Genomic DNA, 16,356 nt, shown 5'->3' on the forward strand with positions numbered 1-16,356 from the left:
ATGGAAATAACTTCCGACAGGCGGGATCATCTTCTACGGAGTGCAATTTGTCAGTGTACCGAAGTAGACGGCGTTTGTGAAAGAAACACTCGTTAGGGGACGTTGGGAATGGGAAATGTAAAAAAAATAGATGGAAATAAATGGCTATTGTTGATTATAAGTTTTTTTTTACTGTTATGTGGCCTTTCCTTCCAACCACAATTGAAATTATATGCATGACATCTTCAACTTTCCATGAGATTAAGTAGAAATAAGGATTTCTTGTTTTAGTCCATTCCAAGGTCAGAACGAGAATCCATCACAGACCATCTATATACCAGCCTGCGCACTTACCATACGCGCTGTGAAGACACTACGCAGTAGTTCGGCTTATGGTCGGTTTTGTGTTTAGATCGCTATCAACTGATCTGGTACAATGCTGTAGAAAGATAAAGCAGAGATCAAACCAGATTAAACAAAGGTAAGTTTCCGAGTAGTAAAAATTCGAAACTATTCGTTCACATAGCTTCGAGCGGGGAGTGCCAAATGTAAATTGAATCACCAAATACGAGGTCGCTGAACCCGGTTGGTCGTTTTTCGGTCGGCGCTTTGCAGCAAGCAGAAATCAAATTTTGAGCAACCCAAAACATCCCCTCACCCTTCCCATCATCCCCCATCGCCTCTGCTGTACCGCGGTTGCGGTAGGTGTTGGAAAGCTGGAAACGTGAGGCAAATACGAGTAGCGCGTTTGTTTTGTGCGATGTGCTCTCGAGGCGTGCGAACGTGCGCGAGACCCGCTCCGCGGTTCCATTCGCCACCGTTAGTTGCAGATTAGACCTAAACCACGTAGCGCGCTCGTTCCGCGAAGCGTCGTTGGAGGGCACGGAGAAGAGCAGAAAACTGGCGAAGAAGAACGATATAGAAACAAAACTAAACCATGCGCACGATCGGAAGCGTCGATTGGTGTGGAACGGAGCCGGCGGTGGTTGGCTTTCCATCCGCAGCTTCCGTACGGTCGATAGTGGCTTAAGCGGCGAACCCTTTCACGGCTTTCCGTACCTTACGGCTGGCAAGGTGCGTACTCAATTTAACCGATCTTCTCCTATTACGTGCCCGAGACCATCCCTCCGCAAAGATGTGATGTGTGTTTGCCCGGCCTGAACTCATTCTGTCTTTCCCTTTGGTGCCTTTCGGTGTCTCAAACCCCGCGATACTCTTTCTAACCACTGATCAAAACTCACATACGTGTGTATGTTTCTTAATTTTTGTGTGTGCTGTGGTTTTTTGTTTGGAAGTGCTTTCCCAAAAAAAAAACCCCTTCGCACACCCCTTTGCGCGACCACCACCAAACAGCCATGAAGGTCGCTGGGGTGTTTCCGAGACAGTTTCCGCTGGGGTTGAACGGTGGCGATGGTACCACGTCTCGTACCAGCGGCACCCTTTGTCTTGTGAAGAATGAGCAGTTGGTTGGGAAAGAAAAAGAGAACGGCAGGCAGAACAGCAAGTACACTCGCGGCCCTAACCAAAAACCACATCCGCAGCGCGTTTGCGGGTTTTATAATTTAAATTAATTTACAGTTCCTTCAACCTTTTGCCTAAGCAAAGCTAACGCCGCTGGTTGTGGTGATGGTGATGGTGGTGTGGGAGGGGGTTAGAAAAATTACTTCGAACACTTGCCTCAAACGTGAAGCTAAGCGATCGGACGTCGGCGTGTGTGAGCGTGTATCGTTCTGTGTATCGTCTCTACTAATCGACTTAGCAATCTAGCGTTCGCGATGAAAATTTGTTTCGAATTATGTTTTATGCTAAATATTCCTTATAATCTTTTTTAAGAACTGATTCGATTATCTCTTCGAGTTCTTCTTTATTGTGCGTAATAGATCGATTTGTATTTTAGTGGTAATATTGCATACTTTTAGGCGTATTTTTGTTCAAATACTCCCCAAAATGATTTAATCAAATAAAATGCATAATATAAAGTGATATTTTTAGTAATTTTATGATTTTAATTAATATCTTCTCGTGCCAATCGTAAACTGAATCTCGTGCTGCTTCGCATTACCTACCTGAAAATGCAGTAAAATCTCTTTCATGATTTCCTCACGCGATCGTATTTTGACACATTACACTCATGAATGCGATCTTGTTTTCGTACTTTGCTGTCGTCGTTATGCCGGCTTCGCCACCGATCGTTTGCGGTGGCTGTTGTGCATGCAATCAAACGGGCATCAGTACCACCTCTTCCTACTCCTCCTTCTCATCCTCCCATCCCAGGGATTGCCTGTACAGGTGGCTGGGCTAAGATTTGAAAGACAAACTTCGGCACTTTGCCCCCGTTTTCCCGCAGTGCCTGCTATTTTGCTTGCTGTTTCCCTTACAGCCCGCAGTCCATTTTGTAACGCGCCGCTACCAGCATTGCGCATCGGGCGCAGAGAAAGAGCGCATATTATTTAGCGCATTTGACTCACGTTTTTACGTCCCTCCCTTCCGTTGTGGTGTATTTACCCGCCACGATGCCGGACTTCTCTAAAACGGGTGATCTGGAATTCCGAACCGTGGCATCTCGCCATCGCGCTTCCGCGAGCGAATGGGAAAATTGGTGTGTTTGTATGTGCGCGCGCGCCTATGTCGCTGCGGTTCACACTTTGTTTTGCGTAGAAAGTAGCAGCTCCCGGTCATGGGAACGGGCGGGGAGTGTGAGTGTGTGTTTTTTTGTGTGTGTTCCCTCTTCCTTCTTCTCTCGGTTACTGGAAAGGTAAAATTAGGAGCTGTTGTTGTTGCTGTTGCTGCCGCTGCTGCTTAGGGGAGGAAAACTAACTGACCGATTGTTGCGCAAAGGAAAGAAGCATAAATCCACACCGAATGGTACGAAACCCAACAGGGGTGTGCGTCTTTTATCTTCACTTACCGAAAGCCCCAAAAAAGTACACCCAAAAGCATTGTGATCGTGGGCACGTTGTTTCTCTTGCTTTTCTGTCCGTTTCGGTACTCCACCTTCTATCCGAAATGAACCGAGCGGGTCAAAAAGCAGCAATAAACCAACCGAAAGTATGCACGAAACCAAAACGGTTGGCGAGACGGCGACCTGGTCCCACCTGGAATTCAGAATCAGCCACCACCAGCCACCACCGGGAGCAAAAAGGGAGAAGATGACGGTAAGTGATCGCGCGACTCATCTTTCGCGCGATCCGAACAATGCCCCCATGGGAATGGCTCCACGCTGTTTGGGCTGGGCGCAGGGTAGAAGATCACACGTGATGGAGCCATTTCTCTTACATTTTTTTTTTCTCTGGTGTGTGTGTGTTTGAGCGTCTTTTGGAGGTACAATTTGAATGTGTGTTGACTTTGTCCGACTGGTCACACTCGTGTTTGCCTCCCCCCCCCCCCCCAAACGTGATGGTGGTGTCATTGGGGGGTTTTTATTCTTGCACGCACTGATGCTGCCCGCACACATTCGTCTTACTTTTCGGGGGGAACCGTGTGTGAGTGTTTTACCTTTTTCTCTCTTCTCTTTATCCACTTAGTTAAACATGCTTCCTTAGTTTCTTCACATTTTTTTGTCATGCAGTGTCTGGGTTTCAACGGCAGACGGGCCAACAACAAAAAAAATGGATCCAAAACGGACAAAGAGACGAGCGCAAGAGTTGACAGTTTTATGAAATGGCGTATGATCGAAGGTCCAATAAGCGTGAAGAGGCAGGCATGTACAACAAAACTTACCTTTTTGTGGGGCAAAATCCAAGATCCAATTTTTAAATGGTTTTGCATGTCAATTTGAATAGAAAAAAGGTTCAAATTTTGTAAATAAATATTTCAATATTAGTTGACATTGTTTGTTGCTTCATCTATCTTAATTTCGCCTAAAATAGTTCATAAAACTGTAAGTATTTATTAAAACTTTCTACAATCAAATACACTATTACTCACAATGTTCTTAATAGCATGACGCCATCGAATCAAACACGTTCACACACCTACGACAGATGAGGTAGCCAACCAAACTAAATATAAAGAAAACATCTCGAAAACAATTTTCAAACCAGGATAAGCATCTCGCAAGGGACAACCTTCTTGATTTCAAGCGAAAAAAAAAAAGAACTCCACATGAAGCTCCACAACTTCACGGTGAGACATCTAACGCAGTTTTTCGTTTTATTTTTTTGCAACAATACTCACACGATCATGCCACCCCCGTGTCTTCTTCCCTTGTCGCACACTGCCCCCCCCCCTCCCCACCCCTTCAAACCGGATATCATCCCGCTTCGGGTTTGAATGTGTATGTATCGCAGTATCGCTTCCACCCTTTGTGGAATGATTACTTGCGTCTTGGCCGTTTTCTGAACTCGCGAGGTTCGTCGTTTCAGAACCGTCCACCGGCCGTTTGAAAGTTATCCAAAAAATACATACTCTCACACACTGGTATCTTCTTCTTTGGAGATGATAAAGAGAGAAGGAGAGATAGGGAAACACCTACCCTTTGCCCACACCGGGCCCCTCTCACACATGGGTGATCGCAACCGGAGCGAAGGTGAAGTCAGAATAATTTGTTTATTTGTTTATTTGCTCGCCCAACGCGCCCGAATTCTGCTACGTTGCCCGTTAGGTTTGGAAGATTCTTACCCTGCCCTCCCAGATACCTGGTGTGTCTATGTATGTGCGCTGGAGGATGCTGCACCGTGTGCTGGGAAGCCGTAGTTAACGTATCTCCAGGAGATGGTGTGGTTTGTGTCTGTCCGTTTCCCCTTTTTCGTTTCGTTCGTTCGTTTGTGGCGGCGTTTCTGTCGGTGTTGCGGAGATTAGCGCATTTTGCTTCTTGTGTGCCATGATTTATCACCTGTGGACATTCTCCAGTGGGTGTGTGAGTGTGTGAGAGATAGAGAGCGAGGAAGGGGATGATCGTTTTAGATAGTGTATTTTCTGGTTATTAGTCGCATTCTTGCCTTTGGTAGAATTTATCACGATGAAGAAGAAAAAAAAACGGCCACAGTTCGGCAAAACTTTGAATTCATATCGTTTATTGGTTTTGCATTCTGATTGGATTGTTGATATTGGGTGATATTTCCCATCTTTCAAACTGTTATTACCATTTGTCTCGAGGGGATTGGTTGATTTAGTTGTTCTAAGGATGGTTTTAGTTTTATCTTTATGTTATCAACGTTTTCTTTAATTTATCAGTTTTTTTGCTTTTTGGGTTTTCTTCCTGAGTTTTTATTTGTTGATTTTTCCTTTCTTGTTCAGCTAGGCGGGTGTATTGTTCTGGCGTGAATGTTAGATTTGTTTTACATTTTATCTACATCTTTTACACTTTATTTTTCATATATTTCAAGTTTTGTAAGCTGCTTCAGTATGTTTTTCTCAGTTTGTATGTGTGTGCTAGGTCTTTTTATTCATTTATTTTTCCCTATATTGTTTTGAGTTCGTTACTTTGAAATATTTGATCTTTGTGTGCAAGATTTGCTTATCGTACGGTTGTTTAATTATTTTGCTCTATTTGATCTTTAATTTTCTCTTGTGTAACTGTTTTAACCATGTTTGTATTTGTTACATTTTTCTTAATTTTATATTGTTTCCTTCGTATTTCTTGCTATGACCTTCCTACACATCATTTGTCAATAAACTGTTTCGCTATTTCAACAATTTTGCTTACTATTTTCTATCCACACACACACACACCTTCTCCCCGAATCATTCGATCGATATACCGTACGCATAATAGCAGTGTTTGTGCATGAAAAAAAAAACAACAACAACCAAACGCGCGGCATCAAACGGCACTTGGGAGGTGAGGCTTTGGACGGACCACGACACAACAGAGCGTTCGCGAGAGATACCGTTGAAACAATTTCCCCGATCTCGAGCCTAATCCGTCCCTACCCCTACCACCCGTCTCCTCCTTTTCGGGGAGGAGCCCTTACTGCTGCCTTTTTTTTGCAACCAACCACTGGCTGGCACACACTGGCTGGGCAAAAAAAAAGTAAAAGAAAAAAAAACGGGACGATGCCATCGTTGGTGGCTCATCCATTTCCCATTTCCCTTCGCTCGGACCTGCCATCATTCGGATCATCATCAACCGGAGTCGGAATGGGTGAATCTGTGTTTTATTCTTCCTCTCTCTTTCTCTCTTCGCAAGCCTTCACTTGCCAATGCTTTGCCGGCAATGCGCAGCCGGAACGATACATACGATGGCCGGGGCAGCGTTTTGGTACCGTTTGTCGAAGATGGTCGTGCCCGGACCCAAACCCACCGCCTTTCCGTGGTCGCCGTTTTGACTCTTGCGTATCATTTGTGTATGTGTGTGTGTGTGCATGTGAGGCAGAGAACATCGCACCCAAGTACCGGTGTGACTCGTCGTTCTTCCGTTGGCTGAGCCGCGGGAAAGAACCGAGAGCCCAGAACGTCTTTCCACATTCGAACGTTCGTTGCTGCCAACGGTACCTTCTTCGGCCTGTGGAGAGGAAACCGACATCGAAGGGGTGGGGGGGGGAGAGTCATCATAGAATAAATACCTGTTAAATCCAAATGTGCTCCACTCGCAGGCACCGTGGTTCCGTAGGCGAGGCGCATCTTGATACCGCGTGTGTGAGTATGCCTTGCAGTGCGCGCCCAAGCCGTCCCGTTTGCAACGCCCGCCCCGATCATTCGCGGCAAGCGATGCAAAGGGCTCGAGGTGGAGTTCAGTTCACCCAGCGCAGTGCCTCCGGTGCGGGATTTCCGATAATCGCTTCGATGGTCTAAGCATCGTCTACCTTTTTGCTATTCCCTGCCCTCCAGTACGAAGCAAAGAGATCGCGATCACGATCTACTCTTTGATCTGGTCATTCATCATTTTTCCCTTCGCTTCGCGCGGCACCGAGACCAGGCAGGCTAAAGCCCTCATCAGCCTCGTACGGCTCTCGTCGATCGGGAGTTACCCCTGCAAATGAGGTCCAATTTACTGTGCCGTGGTTCTCAGCCGCCTGCAGCTCTCTAGCACAGTCTCTGCGAGCCCTTGTGGCGATGGGTCGATCGGCTACTGCGCAAGCAATGCACTGGGCACTGTTCTATGCTCTATGCTGTATGATCTTCCCCTCAGTCGCGGTTTGATCGCGTTCAAGGAATTTAAGGATCATTACCGGAATCCGGCCCCGGAATGATGGACAGTGGAACGGAATGCGCCACCTTAAGGTTTGTGCCTTCGATGGGGGAGAAAGGTTTAACCGATTGCGCACGAATGCAACTATATTGCAGAGGCTATGTTCGAAGGGGGGGGGGGGGGGGGGGTGAGGTGGTGATGGGTGGAAAATTATGGCCTTTACACACCTTCTACTATGCGATCGATGTAAGGTACGATCGTGGTGTGTTTTCTTTGTTTTTATGCTGCGGCCAGCGATGCGATGCTCGGTAAAGTGAGCTAAACCGATCACGTTTGTTGTTTGTGGTTTAAGGTTTCTTTGTTGACAACGTTTCTGTCGATGTAGTTGTCTATTTCTTTTGTGTTTTGCTTCTTCTTTTCAAACACTGTTATGCTGCTAAAGAATCAATACTATTTCTTTTTTTTTGTTCATTTTCTGTTACCTTTAGCTGTTGTAGGTAAATTATGTTATTTACTTTGTTCTTTTTTCATATTTGCTGCTGCTTTCTTTTGCTTGTTGCATTTAAATGTTTTGTTTTATGTTTTATTTTATTATTCTTATTAAATTTATTATATTATTTTATTATTTTATTATTTAATATTTGTTCTATTCTGTTTTTAATGTTCTTATTTGTTAGTCCTTAAAACTAAGAATTCTTTACTATGCCGTTAATGCGTTTTTTTAACATTCAATGCTTTCGGTCTTTCCAGCTCAATTTTGATTCCTTACAGCACGGTTTGAGTGTCCGATTTTGGTACCGTTCGCCGGTTCGCTTCAATGAACAGGCTGGCCACCTTATAAGCTGGCCACTTTATTTGACCTTTCCTCCAAGGCAACGTAACGCCAAGTGAAGCGATGCTCGGATCCCATCCGTACCCATCCCGAAATCGCTTTGTATTGCGCGTCCGATTACACCTTACACCGGAGCAGAGCGCAAACCACGGACAGCGAAGAAAGTAAAATCAATTTATCAACTCGGAAGGGCAAAAAATCATTAAAATCCCATCTTCACCCCGGAGCCCAGTTGGGCGAGACGCCCAAGACGCCAACTGTTACACGGGATGGACACGGGAAAGGAAGAGGAAAAAAAGGTCGTTCTAGGGTGGGAAACGGAGAACGAAGTATCGAACGGTTCGTGAGCTTTATAATCGTTCAAATATTCAAAGTTCTGTCCCGGGCAGTGGATCGTAAGCTTTCCCCCTCCTATCTGCGCTCTTGATTTGGCCGTTCCCTTTTCCTTCTAATAGATTTGTTTTGATCGTTTGTAATCAAGTGGGACGAAAAGGGCACCCACCGCCCCCGAAACTGTTCAGACATCCTTCCACTCCTCTTCGCTTCTTTGCTGACGATTCTCGAAAGCTTTTTTTTTGTTACTTTTCTGTGTTCTTCGGTTGGGGTCATCTTCTTTCGTTTGCGTCCAGCGTTTGATTTATTCCTCGATCCGTACTTTCTACCCCTTTCGTGCCGCTCGCCTGTCCGCTATGCACCCCCATTGGACCGCGGACACTTATGCTCGCGGGAACTAATCATATTTTTTACGATCACCTTTCGCTTCTTCATGGCCATCATCTCGCACCGCGTCGCGACCGTACGACACACACTGGACTGCGACGACGACGACGACAGCTCTGGATGAATTCCTTTCGCATCGTATTCCATCCCCAAAGGCGATGGCGTTCGAATTTTCTCCCTTTTGCTCCGAGATTTCACACACACGGCGGCGGTGGTGGCATTGGAGACGAACGGTGGCGAGGTGATGGCAGCAAAATGTGTCTCCTCTTCGGTTGCTTGCTTTGCTTCCAGCAAAAGGGGTTTAATCTGACCCATCCCCATCGATTTGTTGGGATGGCAGGCAACGGCAACGTCCAAAAGGAAAGGCGGGCACACAAAGAAGGACGATTAACAGCGCAAACCGGCGTTCTGGCGGGGCCGGGCGCGTTCTCGCGACCGCCGCGTGGACGACCCGATCGCAATAAAACCCGTGGGATGATGCTGCTGCTTCTGCCGCCGCCGCAGCCGCCGCAGCCATCGAATGCTGATGATGCTGCTGCTGCTGCTGTTGCTGCTCGAGCATTGGAATTTCGTGCTTGGCGGACTGTCGTTCGCGTTTACGGCGTGTGGCTTTCTACTGCTCGGCGGGTTTATTGATTATTTTATTTCTGAGTGAGTGTCGGTGGATGGAACGGGGGAAGGTTTGTCTCCCTTCCCTCCCCACTTTTTTTCTCTCTCTTCCATTCGGGCAGTTGTTGTTTTGTTTGTTTCGCCCGCTGTTATAGTCCACTTTGTGTGACTTCATGCGATGTGGGTGTGGCGCAGGGGAATGAGTAAGGAAGGTGGCAGAAAGGGTGAACACGTAGCCATAGCCACCTGATTCCCGTGATCTCGTGGGTCGCATGCCTGTTTATTGACCTCGAACAAAACGGTTCGAAAAAGGAATGGGAAAGACGGTTCATCGTTTGCGTTCGGGGGTGAAAGAAATCGTTATTCAATGAGGATGCTTACTCGCTTGCTTTTCGGTATTCACAGAGATACTGCTGAGTTCTAGTTCTAGATGTGCGTGTAAAGTTTGATTGCGGTTGTTCGGAATAAAATAAAGGACAATAATGTTTGACATTATCATGTAAATTTATGGAGCAAATCAGTCATTAAGAAGGAAAATGTGAGCATGGTGGTTTTAAAGGCCGATCGAAACCTGTATGGCTATTAGTGGCGCTTCTGGTGGAGTGCAAAACAGTGCAATCGGTAAGTAGCGCGCACTTTGCAACGGGTGTCTTTGTTCAAATCTCACTTGAGCTCCGATAGTTGTTACTTCATTTAGGGATTTTTAACGAATACACTTAGCTGCTAGAGAAGTCGGTCTTCGGATTGTTTATAACTTGAACGTCGTTATCGATTTGTCTAGATATTTATTTATACCACATTACTGGTGTTTAGATTCATGTGTTGATGCTTATTATCTGCAAACTACATATTATTTCCTTTTCGATGAGTTGACCCCCCATATCACACACTCTTTCGCCTATCGTTTATTTGTCTCAATCGGCGATAAAAATCACACCGTATGCCTTAATCCTATCACACAAACTCCGGCATCATCCTACCGTACGATTCAAATGTCTGCCCTGCCCACAAAAAAAAACCCATCTTCAAGCGTAACCTGTTTCGGCTCGGAATTTAGTGTGTCCCACCGTAAAGCACCTTCACTTTGGCATCCGGGCTACCGGTCCGGTATGGTCTCGCAATCTGCGCGATTCCACGCGACACAATAGCTGGCAGCAGTCCCCTGTCACACACACCTTACGAGCCTTGGGGGGGAGGGGGGGGGGGGGAGACGACCCTGTCGTGCTTTTGGAGCTTGAAGTTAAGCTTGCTTTTACTCGAATTTGGCCGAATGTTACGAAACTATGATCGGCGTCTTGCTGGCTTTTTTTTTGGTGTGTGCTGCTAGAGAAGCGTATGAGTTTCAAACGGTGATGGATGAGATCATCAGTTAACACCTGTCTCCACGCAATCAGTGCTGAGATGGGTGTGTGTGTGTGCTTTTTTGTCGTTGGTTTACGTTTGAGGCTTTTAAGCTTGATTCGGGAACGATAGAAGCACAAAAGTCGAGAAACAGGCTTCGATGAAACAGTTTCGTTGGGGTGCTTTTTACGAAAGGATTTGTCATTGGCCTTTTTGTGCTGATCGAAAAGGAAGTTAATTTAAAATTTAAATCAAATTTTAAGCTTTTCCAAGGACAAACGTTTAGGTATGAGACAGTCAGAAACTCTTATGATACCGGAGAAATATTGGTAGTATATTAGAGTAATTATAATTACACTGTCATGCTGGCTTGGTGGTACATTCCAAGGCGACTGACACCGTTCCATGCCCATATTTCACCACCGTAAGTGAAGCACTCGCACAAAGGACAAAGGACAAATACCTTCGCTCGAAAATGGAGCACCATGCAAAGGTGCAACAGAACAGACGGTGCGATAAAACCGAAGATAAAGCGAACCTCCTCCAGAAGCCCTATCGACTACGGTACGGTTTCGAAACGGCGGTGCCAAGCTGTGTGCGAGAATGAGAGCAACCTAGAATATTGAGATGAAAAGAGAGAGCGAGAGAGGGAGAAAAAGATAAAGAAAGAAACAAAATCATACATCTGCAACGAGAACGGCGTTGAGGCGAACGAGATGTAGCCATAGTGACCGAGGCGCGCACGAGCATTTGACCCAACGGGTTTGGTACGGGGATTTGTGGAAGCGAAGGTCAAGTACTTTCGCGCATCCCCATCACCCACATTCTCCCTCCCGACCCGACCCGGTGGGAGGAAGACGACGGCGAGGCCTTCTACGTTCGATCGAGGGGAGAATGATGAAGAAATGTGCCAACTTCTTCCACGGAAGTGGAACACAGCAACACCGTCCAGCAACGGCCAAATACAAAACCGCCCGACCAACCCGTGCAAGATAAGTACCGGAGGGATGGGATGGGGGGGAGGGGAGAGAGAGAGAAAAAAATATAAACAGTGTAAAACACTGCCAACACAGCGCGCCCGTTCTTCCTTGCCCCTTCCTACGCCGGCGTGTTCCAACGCGCTAGCTGTTTCTTTTCTGCCTTTCCTTTCGCGCAATTCTTCTGGCCGGTTGATCATTTTCAGCATATTCGCTTCGGTTCGGTTCGGCCGCTCGCGCGGGAGTGTTTAGATGAGCGGGTTTACATCGCTGTCTCTTGTCCCGCTTTTGCTCGCTCATCAGACATGTACATATTTGCCGCAACAGTTTCACACGTTTTTATCGTGTTTGTTAATATTTGTGTGCGCACTGTAGTTTTGGTTTATTCATTGCATTTTGCACGATTTGTTGCTACATTTCGTACAAATTGCGTTTTTAAGCAGCAAACACTGAAGCATGTGTGTATAGCAATTTAAAAGCTATAAATTATGGTGGAAAAAGTATCAATATTGTAAGAAAAAGTAAAACAAATGGAAACCCTTATTTAGAAATAGCTGAAAAGTAAACATAAGAGAACAAGAGCTGATAAAAGACAATAAAGTGAAATAAAAAACAAAGTTAATAAACTTATTATTTTCAAACAATAAGTCAAACAACCTAAAAAGTTAAACATAACAAAAAGAAAGTAAAAAATGAAAAAGATAATAAAGAGAAAAAAGGTAAATTCATGAAAAGATAAATAAAAAGATGAAAAATGTCAAAATTAAAAATTAAAATTGAAAAAAAAAAAACTAAAAACTTTGAGAAAGTGATTTAAAATATATAAGAACTGCCCAATTTTTTTTAATTAACTCAAATCAAAAAATCAAATCAAATTAAAAAAAAGCAAATATGGTATAAATCTACAAACTGAAACTATTCAAACCATTATCGCCAAACAGATAAAATAAACCTCTGAAGAGAAACGTAATGATTAAACCTCATCTTCCTGACCATTTGAATCTGTTTTCTGTCCAGCAGCATGTTCAGTACAATCTCTCTGCCCTCGTCTCCCCCTTTCCCCTCGCTCACTGCGGTCACTCTTCCCAATGGTTTCCCAGTTCCACCCTCCAAACCTTATGGGATGCTGCTGCTGTACCTATGCTGCTGCCGGGTGGGTGTTTCTGCGACTCATCCCCCATCCCGCTTGGTTCATCGTCTCGTTCCATTTCCATTTCGTTTCATTCCGTTTCCTCTATGGCCCGCTCAACTTCATGCCTCCCCGACCCATCCTCCACCCAAAAAACCTCCCAAATTCATCACATTTTCGGCACAACGGCGTGGTGCGTGTGCGAATCGTTCGTACCTTCGCAACCATTTGTTTTACCCTCTACTCCCAGGGAACATTTATACTCCAACCCGACCCGACACTGTACGACGAGAGGGGTTGGAAAGGGTGGGTCACGTAGGTGTGTGTTTGTGTGTGTCATTCGCATACCGAGGAGTCAAATACGGTTCAGTGGTTCACTCACTTTAGCTCATCGTTCCAGCATCGCCCGAGCACTCATATACGTGCGGGGTTTGTCCCTCGCTCGCTCCTTCATTCATTGCGCTTGCACGTGTCCAATCGAGTGGTCTCTTTCTGATCACTGAAGCCGGGCTGGCCCACACTACCCTCAGTCAATGCCAAATGATACGAATAATGAAGAAGAGGCTCCTGGAGACCGTCCCAGCCATCAACCCGGTGGATGACGAAGCCATTTCCCTCCGACCCGGAGCATCCCGTTCAGCTGTGATGTTCAATCCATCGATGGCAGTACGCTTCCATTGTGGAATCGAGCCATCGACCGATATTGATTTCATACAGCACCAACCAACCCGTGTGTGTGTAGTTGGGCAAACATGGTTTACGTAATTTCCGAGCAGCATAATAATGTTTCACAAAACAAAACTCAATTAAACAACCCAATTAACAGCTTCAACTGGTGACCAGCATTTCAACACACATGCTTCGTTTGGGTAAAAGAAGGAGAAGGACAAATAAAAAACATAAAATGCCCCATCGTACTCCGTTGTTTTTTTTACAAGCAGTCCCTGTTGCTTTCCCTTCAAAACCCGCGCCAGGCACCAGCATCCGTAATATTTCACCCGAACTGGCGGGAGCGAAAACGAATCAAACAAGCCTGTCGCTTTAATCTAATCGTGCACTTTATTAATTGTAATTGATTAAACGAAACGAATGCGCACAGTGGAAAAAAGGGGTTGCAACAGCACTCCCTTTTCCTCCTCCTTCGCCATCACAAACAATGCCTTGCATGCGTAGCCGGTCCCTACTTCCTGCTTCCTTCGGCTGTGCTGAGGCTGCTGTGAGTGAAGTGGTTTTTGGTAAACGAGTGTGAGTGTGCATTTCTTCTGCGTCTCCTTTTGCGCTCATCTTGCGCGAGCGGAAGAATTCATAAATCGTCCCATAAACTGGGTGGGTGGAAATGTCAGATTAATAACTCGCGCTGCAACCTCGCGTTTGAATGTTTGCACACTTCCCCCCCCTCGGCTCGGCTGAGTTTGAGAATCCTTCCGCGTGACCCCGTCCCATGGGGGTCGGGGGTTGTGTTTGGGCAAATTGACAAATTAGCTTTACCGGTGGCACTAGGATCAAGCTTTTGCCTTTTTTTTGTTGTTGCTGTTGTTTGTTGTTGGCAGCTCTCATGCTCTCATTAGATTGCAGCAGTCACAGCAGTGGCGAGGGCGATGGCGGAATGTTCACGAGTGGAACATCATTAATTAATCAAATCAATTCCACTTGCAGCGAATTATGTGCTTTCCCCTCCCACGTTTCGGGCTGTGAAGTGATTTCATGTGTTATGCTGCTGTTTGGAGGGATGGAATGGGAGCACCATCGGTTCTATGTTTAATGCTTTGTACAAATGGTTTGGAAAGAAATAATTTCTTCACACTTTGCGTTAAATTATTTTTGATTTATGTTGTTTATATTTACCATTAATTTCCCTTTTTCCAGATTTTTGAATTTTATTTTTTATTTAGTTAATATGTTTTACGTTTTATGTAAAACATGCTCTTTATGTTATCAAACAGAATCAAAACACTGTGAAGAGTTTTTTTTTCACTTTGCGGTAATAGAGATAATTTTAATAATGTATTGAAATTAAATGAATATGAAATAAAATGAAGGATACAAATGTATAAAGCAGTTCTGAAGACAAAATTTAGGAAACATTGTTTAGTATACAGTTGTTCAATACCTACCAAGTTATTATTATTATTGTTATTATTATTATTATTATTATTGTTATTATTATTATTATTATCATTATTATTATTTTTATTATTTTTATTATTGTTATTATTATTATTATTATTATTGTTATTATTATTATTATTATGATTATTATTATTATTATTATTATTATTATTATTATTATTATTATTATTATTATTATTATTATTATTATTGTTATTATTATTACTATTATTATTATTATTATTATTATTATTATTATTATTATTATTATTATTATTATTATTATTACTATTATTATTATTATTATTATTATTATTATCACTATTTTTATTATTATTATTATTATTATTATTATTATTATTTACTCTTAAACGAGCCCGTATGGCCTAATTAAGATATGTTCTAAGTTGTTTACTATATTTTAGTTCATCCATATTTTTGTACAATTTTTAACGATTCTCTGTTCACTATTCTCTACACTTTACTGGTTTTATTACATTTGTTACAAAGCCAGGCCAGGCTACCCGGAACCAAACCCGCTTTCCCTTGCTTCCTGCTAGTCCTGCTGCCTTTGCTGTATGCGAGAAAGCAATCCGCAATCTTTGTAAGTGCGTCAGAATGCCAAACCAACGTGCGAAAGCGTTCCCGCACACCGCTCCCGCGCGTAATGATGTCGCCGAAGCGCAGTGCAAACCCTCCAAACCCGCGAGTGCGCTAGTCCCCGCTTGCTTTACTGGTGGCTTTGGAAGCTGCAATGGGCGAAAAAAGCGGAGCACCCAAGGCAAGTGGCACCCAAGCAGAGCGGGCGAGCGAGTGCGGGCAATTTGCGGAAGGCGACGAGGCTCGACCCCGCCGGTCTGCGTTTATTTTCAACGTTCTTGATATTTTGATTATTTTTATCCATATTCATCGCCGCGCTGTTTTGCCGCGGTTTTACGAACTGCCGCCACCGCGCCCTTTACGAAACCATTGCACCCAGTATCCCGACCCGACCCGATTTGGCCGCAAAACACGGGGGTTTCGGTGGAGGCGCATGGTGGGTGACGCAGTGTGTGTGGGTACTCCCGCGGTTGCTTTCCCACTTTATCGCATCTCGTTCAAGCGCGCGCGTGCACCTTCTCGCACACACACGGAGATGAATTCCTTCTCACGGTTGATCATCGTCGTTGTTGCCGTCATCAACATCTTCGCTCGGCGGTTGTAGCAAACGCTTGTTGGAATCGTGCTGCCCTAAACGCTGTGTACGTGTACGTAGCAGAAGCGTAAAACCGGAGCAAACACCGATAGTCATATGCACACACAGACACACACAGGCACACAAAGGCACACACAGTTAGATTGGTGAACAGCACCCACCCCCGGTCTGCTCGGTTAACTATGGGCTGCTGTACTGCTGCACACTGACAAACAAACAAAAACACAAACGGGCGACCGCCCCACCGCGTACGGCTCGAAATAATCTCGCGTATCTCTCGCTCGCAAAGGGTGCAACAGAGCAGCAGCAGCAGCAGCAGCTGATGCTTCGAGATTCCATACCCTCCCTCCTCATTCTTCCCCAATCACACTGGCAAGCGGGGGAAGGAGGGAC

The sequence above is a fragment of the Anopheles gambiae genome, chromosome 2, assembly GCF_943734735.2.
Source record: "Anopheles gambiae chromosome 2, idAnoGambNW_F1_1, whole genome shotgun sequence".
Classification (NCBI taxonomy): Eukaryota; Metazoa; Arthropoda; class Insecta; order Diptera; family Culicidae; genus Anopheles; species Anopheles gambiae.